Genomic DNA, 18,576 nt, shown 5'->3' with positions numbered 1-18,576 from the left:
GAGCCGCCAGCAGTGGTGGATGTGGGGAGAGAGATGGCGGAGTTTTGAAAAATGTCATGAACTGCTGTATATATTATGAATATTGAGGTAAATACATTGTTTGTTCTCTATTAGAATCTTTCATTTTCTAAGACTATCAGTAGTTAGTGCCTTCAGTAGTTTGAATCTTCTATTTAGCTGGCAGTAGTGGCACTCGCTGTATTGCAGTAGTTCCAGTAACGAAGATTTTTGTGAGGTAAGTGATTTGTGAAAGGTATAGGTTAAAGTTAGTCAGGGCCATTGTTTTGTAGGGATTATTGAAAGTCAGATAGCATTGCGCTAAAAAATATTGTATGTCAGTTTAAGCACAGTCGTGTATAAATTGTTCTAAGGGGACGTTTCATATGGCGACCCTGCCAGGATACCTCACTGGAATCTTCTGATTTTTTCTTGTAGTTTGTGTATTTAGTGTAGCTTTTGTTTATTGCTAGCGCATAATTGTAGAGAGAATCTCCTTTGTAGTTGTAGCCTTTCATTGTTGTACAGAAAACAGTTGTGGCATGCATATAGATTTGCACCAAGTATTTCGCAGCTACGCTTGCAATTAACTACATATTATTTTCAGTGCTATGTTAATGTGTTCTCTTATTTTTGCTATTCAAATTGTGCTTTTCTGTGTTATCGTGTGAAATATTGTGACAATAATGGCGTGTGAAAAACGTAACACTCGGCTCCAAAGTAAACTGAGAAATGACAGTGAAGACGAAAGCAGTGTGTTGGCCCCACCATGTAATGAATTAACTAATATTCAAAGTAGTAATTTGGTAACTGTGCATAGGGAAATGGAGCGGGCGTCAAACAATGGCGTAGGCAGTGAAACAGGTAGTGAACAGGGAAGCATTATCGATCGATCGGTCGGCAACAGCTCGCCTCAGGAATCCGAAATGATAGGACACAATTTTGCAAATACTGTAGATTCAGGTTTTGCGTCCTCACCGTTTTCTCAAATAAGTCAAGACACATTTTCAGCTTGTCAAAATGTGAATGTTGCCGGTGCAAATGCACTGCCGAAAAGAGTAGAGGAACAGATTCCAGACACTAATGCATTGTTATTACAACTAATGCAACAAATGGAACAAAATCAGAGACAAACACAGCAACAGTTAGACACAATGGGACAAAATCTTCAAAAGTTAGACACAATGGAACAAAATCGGAGACAAACACAGCAAAAGCTGCAAAAGTTAGACACAATGGAACAAAATCAGAGACAAACACAGCAAAAGCTGCAAAAGTTAGACACAATGGAACAAAATCAGAGACAAACACAGCAAAAGCTTCAGAAGTTAGACACAATGGAACAAAATCTTCAAAAGTTAGACACCACACTTGAACAAACACGTGAAGATTTAACTACTGAGTTACATAACATCGAATCGAAATGTCAAAAGGTCTGTAATGACGTAAAAACACAAATTTGTGAACATTTTCAACCTATTTTTTCGCGTCATGAAAATGCATTACAGAATCACGAAGCAGCCATAAAAGAACTGCAAACTATTGTTCATGAAAATCATGAGACCTTGCAAGCTAAAATGGACTCAGTTGCATCTACCGATTCGGTTACGCAACTGGCAAAAACTCAGGAAAACTTAAAGAACACAGTAGATTCGATTTCAACACAAATGGACACTCTGAAACTTGGTTCAGAAAAACACACTGAGGAAATGTGTTCACTATCGGAGAAAGTAGCTGAACTTTCGGATCAGGTCACTAACTTATCTACAAAGGTAGATGATGATCTGAATGACACAAGACCCGTAGCCTTCACTGACACAGAAGAGTATGAACAAATTAGAAAATTCAAACAAAATCAAAATCAAATCAATACACAGTACAAAAGAGAAATCCGGGAAGTACAAGATCAGCTGACACAGGTAATACAAGAATTACATATTTCAGAGGATACTCGCGCTCCAACACGGGAAGAGGAACTAGGAAATACGGAAAAGCCACAAAATAATAGCACAGGGCATTTCGGTAATTATGAAAGGAATTGGCAAGGTGGACCGAATTTTGAGATGGAACCGCCGGCACGACGTAACAATGACCGATATGCTACTCGCCGACACGATGATTTTGACTATAAGCTGTTCATTACTACACGTAAATTCAAAACATTTAAGAATTCTGGCAACGACATTCATCCACAAGCATGGCTCCATCAATTCTCTCATTGTTTCCCTCCCAACTGGTCATTGGAGCACAGGTTAGAATTTATGCGTGGCTACTTGGAGAATGAACCAGCTGTAAGAATGCGATCGGTCATTCACGATTGTCACAGTGAAGGAGAATTTTATCATGCCTTCCTCTCAGCGTATTGGTCTCAAGCTACACAAGACCGGGTAAAACATAGCATCATAATGATGAAACACTTCGAACAATCTGAATTTTCCAGTCTTGTGAAATATTTTGAAGACATGTTGCACAAGAATCAATACCTGTCAAACCCATACAGCCCCTCAGAACTCATCCGCATTTGCTTAATCAAACTGCCCGAACATTTGAGACATATTATTTTAGCAGGACGTTGCAAAGACGACATTGAAGCTTTTCAGGGACTGTTACAAGAATTAGAAATTGACACAGACAGTCTCGGGATGCGAAAACAGGAAAACAATCACTACAGGTCACATCCGTCACAATTCCGTGACGACAGAAACGATAACTGGACGCGACAAGGCTATTCTCACCACACAAATCGTGACCAAAATAGACACCACCCGTATGACAACCGTTGGCAGAGTAGTAATAATTACAGGGAAAGATCACCTCTCCGCAATAATGACTATCACAGAGACAATCAGAGAAACAGACAATATGGGAACCAAAATAATTATTATCAAGGGAGACAGAATAACTTCAGACGCAACGGTCCAGCGCGCAGTTACGATTCAGGGAGAAATTCTCCACCACATGACCGACAAGAAAGATACTATCGAATCTACCGACATGACAACAGACGATATGATCGTAACGACAGACCTGAATTGCATCAGAACTGGCGAGATTTAAACAGAGCAGAGCACTCTCGTCACGATGAATTTGTAGAAGTTAGGTCTCCAAATCCCAATAACGATGCGCGCCAACAAAGAGACAATAGGCAATGACTCACTCCGCTGGCAGCCACAATACGTACTTATGAAACTGACGACGCAGCTGCCGTAGCTAGTAATTACGTAAAAATGGAAGACATTAGGGACATCTTACTCCAGGAACACGACGTAAAACATAACAACATTGCATATCCTGTGATTCACATTACTGTAAATGACGTAAAATTTACGGCAGTACTTGACTCTGGCAGTCCCATTTCAGTAATTAGTGAAACAGCTTTTAGCAAATGCAACAAATCGAACGATTGCCCCACACTTCCGTTACGTAAGATGAAATTACAAGGTGCAATCTTTGGAAAAAGTGTAGATGTACGCCAACAAACCAATTTAGAATTCTTTTGCCAAAGCCACAGCTTCTCTATGAACTTTCTTATTGTTCCATTATTGTCGACGGAAATTATACTGGGAGTAGACTTTTTGAATGAATACAAAGCAGTCTTAACCTTTCACGATGCTGAAATAAGTTTAGAGAAAGAAGGTAAGTCAATAGCTTTGAAATTTGAAGACTGGCTCTCAAACCATGATGAGGAAATTAATCGGCTTTACCTTCTGTTAGATAACAGTTCGGAATTTTCTACGGAACTAGACACTAACAATCACTCTGCAAGTATTGACAGGGATGACATCGACGGCATATTTGAAATTAATGAGTTAATTCAGAATAAAATTCAAACAATTGAGAATTGTAATGACACTGATAGGCAGAACCTTTTTGAGATTTTACAAGCACATTCCACAGTTTTTACTCACAAAACAGGAACAATCAAGGGATTTCAATACCAATTTCGTGTTCGTGAGCATACTAAATTTTGTGTTAGACCATACGTAATTCCAGCACATTATAGGGACCGTATTAGAACAGAAATACAATCTATGCTTGACGAGGGCATTATTGAGCCTGCAGTAAGCTCATACAAAAATCCGTTACATGTTGTTGAGAAGAAAAATGGATCGATCAGACTAGTCTTAGATTCGAGACAAATCAATACTATCATTATTCCTGAAACAGACAGGCCGCAGACGATGGAAGAACTTCTTCAAAATTTTAATGGTGTAAAAGTGTTGTCTTCCATTGATCTCAGATCCAGCTTTTATCAGATCGAACTTCATCCAGAATGCAGAAAATACACAGCTTTCCTTTGTTTCGGCGTTTGTTATCAGTTTCGGAAACTTCCTTTTGGTTTGAATATTTCTTCGGCAGCATTCATTCGTGGGTTAAATTCCATATTACCTGAGTTCTTAAAACGTCACATTACCTTATATGTGGACGATATTCTAATAGCAGAAGCTTCATGGGAACAAAATAACCGCATCCTCAACAGTTTGTTACGTATTTTTGCAGAATCTGGAATTACAGTTAACTTGGAAAAGTCTGAATTCGGTAGGTCAAAGGTGAAGTTTTTGGGACATATTATTTCTTCTGAAGGCATTCAGCCGGATCCTGAAAAGTTAGAAGCAATCAGAGCCATTCCTGTTCCATCCACAAAAAGACAAGTCCGCAGTTTTCTAGGTCTCGTAAATTTTTACCGTCGTTTTCTGAATATTCAAATTCTTGTTACACCAAAACTTTGTTCTCTCACTGGAAAAAATACTATTTGGAACTGGGACGAACAAGCACAGTTGGAGGTGAGCCGCCAGCAGTGGTGGATGTGGGGAGAGAGATGGCGGAGTTTTGAAAAATGTCATGAAATGCTGTATATATTATGAATCTTGAGGTAATTACATTGTTTGTTCTCTATTAGAATCTTTCATTTGCTAAGACTATCAGTAGTTAGTGCCTTCCGTAGTTTGTATCTTTTATTTAGCTGGCAGTAGTGGCACTCGCTGTATTGCAGTAGTTCGAGCAACGAAGATTTTTGTGAGGTAAGTGATTTCTGAAAGGTATAGTTTAATGTTACTCAGGGCCATTCTTTTGCAGGGATTTTTGATAGTCAGATTGCGTTGCGCTAAAATTATTGTGTGCCAGGTTAAGCACAGTCTTGTATAAATTGTTCTAAGGGGACGTTTCATATGGAAAATATAAACAGCCTACTTACATAGCCCCCATCCTCCCCACAAAAAATTTTACAAATCTGTATTGGCCACTGGCCAAAAAAATTTGTAAAATTTTTTGTGGGGAGGATGGGGGCTATGTAAGTAGGCTGTTTATATTTTCTTATTGGCAAAGTTACGTAGCGCTCTATATGAAAATCACTGGCTGTGCTGTGTGCAGTCTGTGGCTAGTTTGCATTGTTGTCTGCCATTGTAGAGGGGCAGCTGGATGTGAACAGCACGTAGCGTTGCGCAGTTGGAGGTGAGCCGCCAGCAGTGGTGGATGTGGGGAGAGAGATGGCGGAGTTTTGAAAAATGTCATGAACTGCTGTATATATTATGAATATTGAGGTAAATACATTGTTTGTTCTCTATTAGAATCTTTCATTTGCTAAGACTATCAGTAGTTAGTGCCTTCAGTAGTTTGAATCTTCTATTTAGCTGGCAGTAGTGGCGCTCGCTGTATTGCAGTAGTTCCAGTAACGAAGATTTTTGTGAGGTAAGTGATTTGTGAAAGGTATAGGTTAAAGTTAGTCAGGGCCATTGTTTTGTAGGGATTCTTGAAAGTCAGATAGCGTTGCGCTAAAAAATATTGTATGCCAGTTTAAGCACAGTCGTGTATAAATTGTTCTAAGGGGACGTTTCACTATGACTATCACAGAGAACAACGAAGATACACTGTTGTCCAAAATCAAACGGAAATTTTGCAAGTTTGGACTACTGTTGCCACAAAAGAGTATAAACAGGTGATACTAAAGTATAAACACTTTAAAGAATACAGAACTTAAACAACCGCAACATACATAACAGTAGACAACAGTGTTCTTCGATTTTTCCAACTTAACGGATTTTCGCACACATTGTGCTAAGTTATGGGACGTGATCACATCTGGCAGCAATACAGACCTGACAACGACGGGGCATTCTGTTAATGATGTCATCATTATCTTGAGTCAATAACGTCCATTATTCCTGCAGAGCTGCTCGCAATTCTTGAGAGTGGATGGTGGATGCTGACATGATGCAGCCCGTCTCCCTAGCGCATCCAACACATGCTCTTTGGTATTCAAATCGGGAGAAAGAGCATGCCACGCCATGTGCGCAGTATCTTTCGCTTCCAAGGAAACATTAGCCACCCGTGCTATATGAGATCGAGCATCATCGTCCATCAGTACGAAATCCGGGCCCACAGCACCTCGCAACAACCGCACATGAGGTCCCAAGATCTCGTCACGATACCTAACAGCACTTAAACCTTGCCAATTCACCCATACAGCTTCGAGAAAAGGTGTTCGAGTAGTCGTCATAATCCCTGTCCACACCATTAGGGATCCTCCCCGAAATCTGTTCGGGTCCAGAAATCGTGTTCCACGTTACCTCCAGATGCAAAACCCTCGAGAATCACTCTCCAGACCAAATTGAGACTCATAAGTGAAAAGAACATTGGCCCACTTGAAAGGGTACAGTACCGCCCGACATTGAAAATAGGTACAACATACTTCATTATTCTTGTCAGAACAACATATTTTTTTTCTAATAATAACTCAATTTCAATTAATACAGCGAAGCCGGATACCAGTGTGGGAAAGAATGACAATTTATTTATTTAATTGATCATATGTGCACTCCCACAAAATAATCCCTACATCCAGTTCGGTGAGATCTGTGAAATGAATGAATGTATGGTCGTCTGCTAACCGCAGATAGTGAATGTGAATATATGATCATCTTTGAGCGCCTGAAATGTGTCTGACCAATACGGTAGCATGGTCCTCCCCCACCTCGACAGAGGTGCGAGATGACCTGAAGAACGGCCATGTTTCAGCACTCTGCCGCTGGATCTAGTGTTGGTAAGACCTGTCTTAGGCGTGCTCCGTAAGGACAAAAGAGTGGAGACATGGTATGCATGTGAAATACTTAAGAGTAGTTTAGAATAATAATTTCTCTATTTCAGGAACTTTTGTGGGGAGAATTAAATGTCAGGCAGGTAATATAAATGGGATCGTAGTAATCTTCGGAAGTGACCAACGGTCACAATGAAATCACGTGTAGCAATAAGTTGAAATACTTCCGTGTGCTAAGTTAAGCTGAATTACTAGCGTGTGTATTATAAGTTGGAAATATTTAAGAAATGGCGTGTGCAGGACTTGAAATTAGAGACGAGTACTTCCACGTGGTGAGTACTGTGTGAGTCTCAATCTGTGTATGAGACAAAGGATAAAGAGAAGTACTTGCCCATGGTATCAGTTGAGGACTCGCGTGTGTGATGAAAATGTTCTTAATATTACTTTGCGTGTTGTGTTTCCGTGTGACGCTTGATTCAAACTCTAATACTCTGAGAGAGAAGCAAGGTGAGCCAGCTGTCTTGGCAGCCACTTGGCATGCATTGCACAGGAAGACGTGCATATATCGTCCAGAGTTCGTAGTAGGAAAGAAAAGTTACGAAGTCGGGCAGTGTCGTGTGAAACTGGGATGAATACTAATTGAAGTGGGAAAGCTGAAAGTGATGTGATTATAATGTTGTGACTATTCCTTATGTTGTATTCCATGTTGCAGTGTGGTGTATGTCATGTAATTTATGTATGTGTGGTTTGCACGGGAGAGTAGCAAGGTAGTTTCAGAGGTAGTGGGTTATGCATGTTCCTTTTGTACCGCTCGGTCTGGAGGAAAGTTTCGTGATGATGGTTGTGAGAGTCGAAGTGTGAGATATAGCAAAAGATCCACCATCCTATCCAGAAAGTGCACTGTAGCATTAAATAATTACGAGACCATAAGATAGAGAATCACCAATGTAAAGCCATGCCCACTGAGCGGAATTTCTAATGTGTTATTGTTGTAGGTTATGGAATTTGTGTGTTTAGGTTATAGAATTTATCGGAATAAATAAGATAGTGAAAAGAAAAAGATTGGTGGCCTTTTCCTTCGAACTGTATGTTGTCATGATATCCAGAATTTATAATGTGTGCGCCATTCGTATTCAGTGCGATGGCCACGTGTTGATCAAAGCCGTTAAATAGGAAAGAAAATGTGGTATTGCCAGTGCGTAGTGAGCAGTCAGAGTTCTGTAAATTACTGATAGTCAGATGTGCGTTTCCGTTGCGTAATATTCATACAGGAGGGTAATTTGTAACTTAATTGTGAGTACGAGAGTTCATGTTACTCGATAAATAAGAATGAATCCATTCGCTTGGCAGACCACTCATCTTGCAGGCCTGACTGCTTGGTGCCACAGTATGAGCAAGGCATGTGGGTGCCTCTCACACAGTTCGACCGTCCAGGTGGCATGTTGACGGCTCTGCTCTACACGTTCCCTTCTGTAAAGACGCCTCAGAGGTACACATACAGCAGGTCTCCGACAATAAAGGCCACTCTGCTGAAGTCTTCTGTACACCGTTTGCCTTGATACAGCACGTCCCGTAAATGCTGCGAGGTCAGATGGAAGTTGCCGTGGTAGAGTCGTGTCCGTACTGCCAAATAACGGTCCTCTCTTCTGATGTCGCACGTGATGGGCCCAGCCCTGGTCGCCGGGATACAGTTTCAGTGGCTATAAACTGTCGCCACTACCGAGAAACAACAGAACGATTCACATTAAACCATCGGGCCACATCAGTTTGCTACTCTCCCGCTTCAATTCTTCCTATGGCTCTCCACTGCAGAGAGTCTGTAGGCGTCTTATCTGTGCCATACTACACTGTCTGTGACTGGGTACACAGTAATCATGGACGTGGGAATATGCGGCAAAATCTACCCTGTTTGGTAGGTGCCCTTACGTCGTCGTTAGCATGGTTGTCCGTTGATCGGAATGCCATCTTCCGCGCAGAACACGATCGTACGGACATCTGTTGTCAGCCTGTGTAATTGTGTCGTGTATAACATACAGGACGAGGAAGTAGCGGCTTGCTGCTTTACTTTTGGATATCAGAGTGTATTATTTACCTAAGTTTTAACGCTACGAATCTTTCAAGGTGCCAAAGTCAGCCAATTTGACTGGCAGAGACAAACCGCGGCCGGCAACACATCCGTTTGTAGATGTGATGCAGAGTGAAAATCTCATTCTGGAAACATCCCCCAGGCTGTGGCTAAGCCATGTCTCCGCAATATCCTTTCTTTCAGGAGTGCTAGTTCTGCAAGGTTCGCAGGAGAGCTTCTGTAAAGTTTGGAAGGTAGGAGACGAGGTACTGGCAGAAGTAAAGCTGTGAATACCGGGCGTGAGTCGTGCTTCGGTAGCTCAGATGGTTTGCCGGCACGGTAGCTCAGCGTGTTCGGTCAGAGGGTTAGCTACCCTCTGTAATAAAAAAACTGAGTTCACCGATCAACAAAGAACCAAAACGGGTGTCTTAAGACGTCCGCCCCGAGCAGATACAACGAACAAAATGAGATTAAATATATATATATGGTAGAGCACTTGCCCGCGAAAGGCAAAGGTCCCGAGTTCGAGTCTCGGTCGGGCACACAGTTTTAATCTGCCGGGAAGTTTCACATCCGTTTGTATTCAAAAATAGAGACAACAAGCTTGAAAGTTTTCGTAACAAGTCTCCAAGCATTACTTAGAGAAGATGATGTACAATCAGTTAATTTTTAAATCAGTTCAAGCCATCTCTGATGGTCTCTTTCTTCAACTGAATCTAGACTCAAAGAAAAAGTCAATACATGAAGCGTGATTTGAGTCGTTATAAGTTGTATTCGCCATTGAATAATCTGGTTACGTATTCCAACGGTGGCCTAGTGAAGGGCCTATGACATTCTGCTGCACAAGTGAGGAGGAAAATTCAGCAAGTGCACTGTGACGTGTTGAGTGGACATGACAGCATACTCGGCATGGCCTTTGAGTGCAGAAATTACATGTAACGTCACAAATGAAGAGTGATGGAAATGGCAGCGCTGACGTGGCGACGGGGTAATTACCGGCTCTGCGGCTTTGATAATGAGCCGAGTTAAACGAAATGTCATTCAAGCCTGGACAAGCTCATGGGGACAGAGAGAAAGAGGAAACAAGTTTTCATCTTGTTCGCAACAGGACCATATTTTGTAAATAATGAGTGCTTTACGTTCGAAACATTTATGAACAGCATATTGTTCACTTATACAGTCCGGTAATGAGCACTGGATGGCACGAGAGACGATCCCGCCAGTAATAAAAGAAGATGGGGAGTATTGTGTTGTCAGTAGAGAAACAGAAGAAACAGAATGGGTCGGTCAGCTCAGTGGCTTCATCAGATGTCATCTGAGTAATAAATCCATCAGGGACATTTGGAAAGTTCTAATGCTGTCCAAGTCGATTGTTGGTGATGTCACTAAGAAGTGGAAACGGAAAGGAACAACCACAGTGCAAAACCAAGACCAGGCAGATCCCTTGTTATGAAATCACAGGATGGAATCATACGTGAGCTCCAAAGTGCTTTCAGCACTGCATCTAGCATAGCTGTGGGTAGGTAGTTAAAGGATGGGGTACAGTGGTCGAAGAGCTCCGCAAAATCCACACATTTCTGTAGTCAATACTATGTAAAGATAGAAATGGTAGAACAAGCGACGCGAGTGGACAACGGACGACTGGAAGCGAGTAAGGGGGAGTCACGGATCGAGCTAACGTTGTGGCTGTCCGATGGAAGAGTTCGGGTTTGGCGAATGCCTGAAGGAAAAACAATTTTATATGCAGGGCATCCGCAGCTGCTGGAGGTCGTGATGAATGATAACATCGCTAACAGCTGGTAATACTTGGTATTAATTCACGACACTACCGGCTTCACAGATTGCACCCGCATATTTAACAACTGAAATATAATTTTAAACTGTATCGGAAATTTGTGCTATTATATAAAGATTATTTGACGCACTGCACTCACAAAAATTATTATATTAGTCCATCACAGGAGATCCCAACGTTCTTAGTCAAGGTACTGCCATGCAGAAAATAGCCGGCCGGTGTGGCCGAGCGGTTCTAGGCGCTTCAGTCTGGAACCGCGTGACCGTTACGGTCGCAGGTTCGAATCCTGCCTTGGGCATGGATGTGTGTGAAGTCCTTAGGTTTGTTAGGTTTAAGTAGTTCTAAGTTCTGGGGAACTGATGACCTCAGATGTTAAGTCCTATAGTGCTCAGAGCCATTTGAACCATTTGAACAGAAAATATTGTCAACATTTAAAAATACGCTGCAGAGCCAAAGAAACGAGTACAGCTGCCCAATAACGAGTAGGGCCCCCGAGGGCACACAGAAGTGCCGCAACACGAATGTCTGAAGTGGTGCTGGAGGGAATTGACACAATGAACTGCGGGGCTGTCCATAAATCCGTAAGAGTACGAGGGGCTGGAGATCTCTTCTGAACAGCACGTCGCAAGGCCCTCCAGATATGCTCAATAATGTTCATGTCTGTGGAGTTTGGTGGCCAGCGGAAGTGTTTAAACTGAGAAGAGTGTTCCTGGAACCACTCTGTAGCAATTCTGGACGTGTGGGGTGTCTCATTGTCCTGTTGGAATTGCCCAAATCCGTCGGAACGCACAATGGACATGAATGGATGCAGTTGGTCAGACAGGATGCTTACGTACGTGTCACCTGTCAGAGTCCTATCTAGCAGTACCAGACGTCCCGTATCACTCCAGCTGCACACGGCCCACACCATTACAGAGCCACCAGCAGCTTGAACAGTCCCCTACAGAAATGCAGGATCCATGGACTCATAAAGTTCTCTCCATACCCGTACACGTCCATCCGCTCGATACAGTCTGAAATGAGACTCGTCCGACCAGGTAACATGCTTCCAATCGTCAACAGTCCAGCGTCGGTGTTGACGGGCCCAGGCGAGGCGTAAAGCTTTGTGTCATGCAGTCATCAAGAGTACATGAGTGGACCTTCGGCTCCGAAAGCCAATATCGATTATGTTTCGTTGAATGTTTCGCACGCTGACACTTGTTGACGGCTCAGCACTCAAATCTGCAGCCATTTGCGAAAGAGTTGCACTTTTGTCAATTGAACGATTCTCTTGCCGTCGTCGTTGGGCCCGTTCTTGTAGGATGTTTTTCCGGCCACAGCGATGTCGGAGAACAGATGTTTTTTGGGTTGGCAAGGTGGGCCATTTAATATCCTCTATTAGTGATGCCGAGTAAATCGTGCCGATATACTGGTCATTCATGGCAGTGTCAGTATGTATAAGAAGAAGAAGCAGTATTGAAGGCTAAAACCGATTTCTAAGGTAACAGCTCAGACATAGTTAACGGTGGAAATAGTACTGGATCGTAGGTGGTACATAGAAGAATAAACGAGGGCGGTCCCTTTCTTACCTTCTCAAACCGGCACTGAAGATGTAGCTTTCAACAAAAGCCCTGCCTACGCCGGCCAGCAGGAAACACTTACTAGACAGGTAAATATCAGCTACCACGTGCACCCTGTGTTGCAATGTACACGTAGCTACCCTTACGATACAGTTAATCGTACAAGCTGTAGAAGTTTGCCAAAATATTGTGAAGCTTTAAGTCCAACTGACTATTCAACGTGTTCTGTATGCTATCTTTTTGGAACCTAGAAATGTCCACTTCCTCCAATAGTTTCAAAATCTGGTCTTTTTCTTTTCTGTGATTTTCGACAATATTTGGGATTAAGTGTACTCCGCTTCCCGTATGTACGAGGTTACTGCAGATTGGGAATTTTGTAAATTAAGATGTTCCTGTATCCGTTTAATGAAAGATCTCCCAATTTGTCCTGTTTGTTTTTTTGGGGAAATCGTTGCATTTGATACAGTAACCACCTGCTGCGTTATATTTATCACAGGAAACACATTCTCTTTGTCCAAGTTTTCCACCCAGGACAGAAGCAATGAAATGTGCAGGAACGATGCTTTTGTACGTCGAACAACGGCCAGTTTTCTTCGAGATGAAACCCAGATATGGTAGTCAACTAAAAAATTCCGCTTCATCTGTCTCTGATCACTTGGTTGAAGCGTTATACCATCTCACCTAGATCCCATCAGGGAGAAAACATTTTTCTTATGGGTTGCATTAATAAACGGTACTTCATATACATTTTGATAAGCAACGGGATCTAGATGAGATGTTATAACGCTTTAACCTACTGACCAGAGCAATAGAGCGGTGTTTTCAGTAACTACCTTATCTGTGTTCTATCTCGGAGAAAACTGATCGTATTATTCCTCGTTTATTCAAAAATGGTTCAAGCGGCTCTGAGCACTATGGGACGTAACATCTGAGATCATCAGTCCCCTATAACGTAGAACTACTTAAACCTAACTAACCTAAGGACATCACACACATCCATGTCCGAGGCAGGATTCGAACCTTCGGCCGTAGCAGCAGCGCGGTTCCGGACTGAAACGCCTAGAACCGCTCTACTCTACTTTGTACCTACACTATTTCCACCGGCGTTAACAACGCTTGAGCTGCATCTTCAAAATCGGTTTTCGCCTTCAGCACTGTTACTTTCCCTGATACGTATTTGCAATTGCAATAAATCGCAAGTATATCGGTACGATTTACTCGGCAACGCTAGTAGGGGATTTTACATGGACCACTTTCCCAAGTAGCCTTCGTTCTTTTAGTTTTTTGTTTCCTGACAATACTGTCTGAATGGCAGTACCTAGACTAAGAACGTTGGTACACCTATGATGTGTTAATGTAATACTCTTTGTGAGTACAAGTCTCCAATAATCTCTATATAATAGCACAAATTTCCAATACAGTTCATGATTATATTTCAGTTCTTAAATACGGGGGCTGCACCTTCTGTCGGCGTTGTTTTCATTCATCACGTCCTGGAGAACTTAACCCGCCCGGTATGTACTGGAAACAGTGGAGTAGGGAGAGACTGATGTTACTTTAAGGGTTTGTGGGCTCCTTATAGCGCCTAAAAAATCGGTAACTGGGAAACGATACGAGCACGTTCCACAGCACTGTGCACAGCGTACAGTAAACAATACAGCTCAGAGACGATAATCGTTCGTATCAAACGACGTAACAGTGTTCAGAAAGGATAGATTAAATACAGTTGGTGGTGGAGTATTTGTCGCTGTCAGAAGTAGTTTACCTTGTACTGAAATTGAAGTAGATAGTTCGTGCGAAGTAGTATGGGTAGAGGTTATACCCGACAATCGGACTAAGCTATTAACTGGATGGTTTTACCGATCCCCCAACTGAAAAGATGTTGTTGCTGAACAGTTCAAAGAAAACTTGAGTCTTATTTCAAATAGGTACCCCACACACACTATAAGTCGGTGGTGACTTCAATCTACTCTCGATGTGCTGGAAAAGTATACGTTTAAAGTCGGCGGCAGGCATAAAACGTCATCCGAAATTGTGCTGAATGCTTTCTCAGAAAATTATTTTGTACAATTAGTTCCTAAGCCCACTTGAAGCGTAAATAGTTGCGGAAAGCATACTTGACTTTTTAGCAACAAATAATCCTGCACAAATAGGAAGTATCCTGACGAATACAGGGATTAGCGACCACAAGGCAGTTGCTACTAGGCCGAATACCGTAACACCCACAACCATCAAAAATTAACGCAAAGTACATCTATTTTTTTAAAAAAAAAAGCTTGATAAAAATGCTCTTAACGCCTTCTTAAGAGACAGTCTCCTTTCTTTCCGATCTGATCATGTAAGCATAGAAAAGATGTGGAATGATTTGAAAGAGATAGTATCGACGATAATTGAGATATATATATATATATAGCACATAAATTAATAAGTAATGGTACTGATCCCCCATGGTACACAAAAGGGATTAGATCGCTGTTGCAGAAGCAACGAATAAAGCATACCAAACTGAAAAGAACTCAAAATCCCCAAGATTGGCTTTGTTTTGTAGAAGTTCGAAATATAGCACGTACTTGAGTGCGAGAAGCTTTTAATAATTTCTACAACGAAATTCTGTCTCGAAATCTGGCAAAAAATCCAAAGAGATTCTGGTCATAGATAAAGCACACCAGTAGCAAGATGCGATCAATACCTTCACCGCACGATAACAACGGTAAAATCACTGATGACAGTGCCACTAAAGTAGAGTTATTAAACATGGTTTTCCGAAGCTCCTTCGCCAAAGAAGACGAAGTAAATATTCTTGATTTTCAATCAAGAGCAACTGCCAAGAAGAGAAACATAGAAGTAGATATCCTCCGTGTAACGAAGCAGCTTAAATCACTTAATAAAGGCAAGGCCTCCGGTCCCGATTGTATACCAGCCAGGTTCCTCTCAGAGTATGCTGATAAAATAGCTCTATATTTAGCAATTGTATACAACCACTCGCTCACAGAAAGGTACGTACCTAAAGACTAGAAAATTGCTCAAGTCACACCAATACCAAGAAAGGGAAATAGGGGTAATCCACTGAATTACAGGCCCATATCACTAACGTCGATTTGCTGTAGTGTTTTGGAACATATACTGTGTTCGGACATTATGAATTACCTGCACGGATTCAGGAAACATCGTTCTTGTGAAACAGCAACTAGTTCCTTATACTCATGAAGTAATAAGTGCTGTTGACAGGCGATGTCAAATTGATTCCATATTTTTAGATTTCCAGAAGGGTTTCAACACCGTTCCTCACAAGTGCCTTCTAATCAAACTGCCTGCCTATGGAATGTCGCCTCACTTGTGCTACTGGATTCGTGACTTCCTGTCAGAAGAGAGACAGTTCGTAATAATCGACGGAAAGTCATCGAGTAAAATAGAAGTAATATCCGGCGTTCCCCAAGGAAGTTTTACAGGCCTTATGTTGTTCCTGAACTATATTAACGATGTAGGAGACAATCTGAGTAGCCGTCTTAGGTTGTTTGCAGATGCTGCTGCTCTTTAACGTCTTGCAAAGTCATCAGATGACGGAAACGAATTGGAAAATGATTTAGATAAGATGTCGGTATGGTGCGAAAAGTGGCAATTAACCCTGAATAAAGAAAAGTGTGAAGTTATTCACATGAGTACTAAAAGAAAATCGCTAAATTTAGATTACGCAATAAGTCACACAAAATGAAGGCTGTAACTTCAGTTGAATACTTACGGATTATAATTACAAATAACCTAAATTGGAATGATCACGTATAAAATGTTGTAGGTAGAGCAAACCAAAGACTGAGATTCACTGGCAGAACACTTACAAGCTGCAACAGGTCTACTAAAGATACTACTTACATCACGCTTGTCCTCTCTATTCTGTAGTATTGCTGTGCGGTGTGGGATGCGCTTCAGGTGGGACTGGCGGATGACATCGAAAAAGTACAAAGAAGGGCAGCTCGTTTTGTATATCGCGAAATAGAGGAGATAGTGTCACAGACATGATACGTAAATTGGAGTGGGAATCATTAAAACAAAGGCGTTTTTCGTTGGGACGGGATCTTCTCATGAAATGTCAATCACCAGTTTTCTCCTCCGATTGCGAAAACACTCTTTTGTCACCCACCTACAGCGGGAGAAATTACCATCACGATAAAATGAGAGAAATCAGGTCTCGCGCAGAAAAATGTAAGTGCTCGTTTTTCCAGCGCGCTGTTCGAGAGTGGAACGGTGGAGACAGCTTGGCTTGAAGGTGGTTCCTTGAACGCTCTGCCAGGCACTTCACTGAGAATAGCAGAGTAATCACGTAGATGTAGATGTGTGCCCTGTCCTAGAGCAGCATCGATGAGACAGGGACCTCTCCCTATGTTGGTGCTGAGCAATAAAAAATTTTGGCATTCGGAGGAGAAAGTTGGCGTTTGAAATTTCGTGGCATGATTTCAATTTAGCTGAAAACATTTTTGTGTTAGTGTGTACTACTCCAGCTCTCTCGCCTGTTATCCCTCGACATCGAGGAGTGATGAGGTGGGGTGGCATTTCTTTTCATAGCGGGATCCCTTTGGTTGTCATCCACATCACCCATACATCACAGCGGTACTTCGACGATATTCTACACCCCGTTTTGTTGCCCTTCATAGCAAGCCATCCTGGGCTTACTTTCCAGCACGACACTCACACGGCGAGAGTTTCTACTGCTTGTAATCATGATTGGCAAACCCTACCTTGACCAACAAGTCGCCGGATCTCTCTTCAGTTGAGAATGTTTGGAACATTACGGGCAGGGTCGTCGAACCAGCTTGGGATTTTGACGATCCAACGCGCCAATTGGACAGAATCTGGCACGATGTTCCTCAGCAGGACATCAATCAACTCTGTCAACCAGTGCCAAGCAGAATAACTGCTTGCATAATTGCCAGAGGCGGGCCAACGCTTTATTGACTTGTTCAATTTGTGAAGCTCGTTCTCTTGAGTAAATCATCCATTTTTTTCTGAAGTTGTAATAATTTGTTTGCCTTTACTTTTACATCACCCTTACTGATTTCCTTCCCATTCGGATAATTCCTTCGTGGTGCACCGTTTTTTTTGCCTTGGAGTGTATTTACACTTAGGTCACTAGGATTTCTGATAGTTCCCTAGACATTATGGAAGAAGGGACATTGCTCGTAATAGGGTGTGTGATCACCACGGACGGCAGTGCATTCCCTGGAACGTGCTCCACTTTTGGCCATAGGGTTGGTGAGGACTTCTCGTGGAAGGGCGGTCCATTTTCTCCACAAGCGCGGGTGACGACAGCCAGACACTGAAATCACTAGGATTTCTGATAGTTCCCTAGACATTACGTAGGAAGGGACATTGCTCGTAATATGGTGTGTGATCACCAAGGACGGCAATGCATTCCCTGGAACGTGCTCCTGGTTTGGCCATAATGTGGTGAGGACTTCTCGTGGAAGGGCGTTCCGTTCCTCCATCAGCGCGGTTGACGACAGCCGGATGGTCACTGGTGCGTGTGGACGTGCAGCGATACGTCTCACACGTTTTCGAAGGGACTTAAGTCGGGGAAACAGACAGGCCAGTCCAATCGCCGAATGTCATCTCGTTCCAGGAAATCCTCCACCTGCGCCGTTCGATGCGGCCACGTGCTGTCTCCACGAAAAAGAAAAGAAGGCCGAATCCAGTCCTGAAACGACCCACATGGGGAAGGAATACAGTATCACAATAACATTGACCGGTCATTGTACCGTCTACAGAGATTTGGAGTTAAGTGCGCCCGTTCAACCTGATGCTACCCCACATCATGGCACCTGAACCACCAACCAAAAAGATCAGGTTGGACAATGAAACGTCCTGGCAGATTAAATCTGTGTGCCGGACCGAGACTCGAACTCGGAAGGTTTGGAAGGTAGAAGGCGAGGTACTGGCAGAAGTGAAGCTGTGAGGACGGGGCGTGAGTAGTGCTTGGGTAGCTCAGCTGGCAGAGCACTTGCCCGCGAAATGCATAGATCCCGAGTTCGAGTCTCAGTCCGGCACACAGTTTTAATCTGCCAGGAAGATTCATATCAGTGCACACTCCGCTGCCGAGTGAAAATCTCATTCAGGTTGGACAATACTCAACATG

This window comes from Schistocerca cancellata, chromosome 1 (assembly GCF_023864275.1).
Source record: "Schistocerca cancellata isolate TAMUIC-IGC-003103 chromosome 1, iqSchCanc2.1, whole genome shotgun sequence".
Classification (NCBI taxonomy): Eukaryota; Metazoa; Arthropoda; class Insecta; order Orthoptera; family Acrididae; genus Schistocerca; species Schistocerca cancellata.
Note: the sequence above shows the minus strand (reverse complement) of the source record.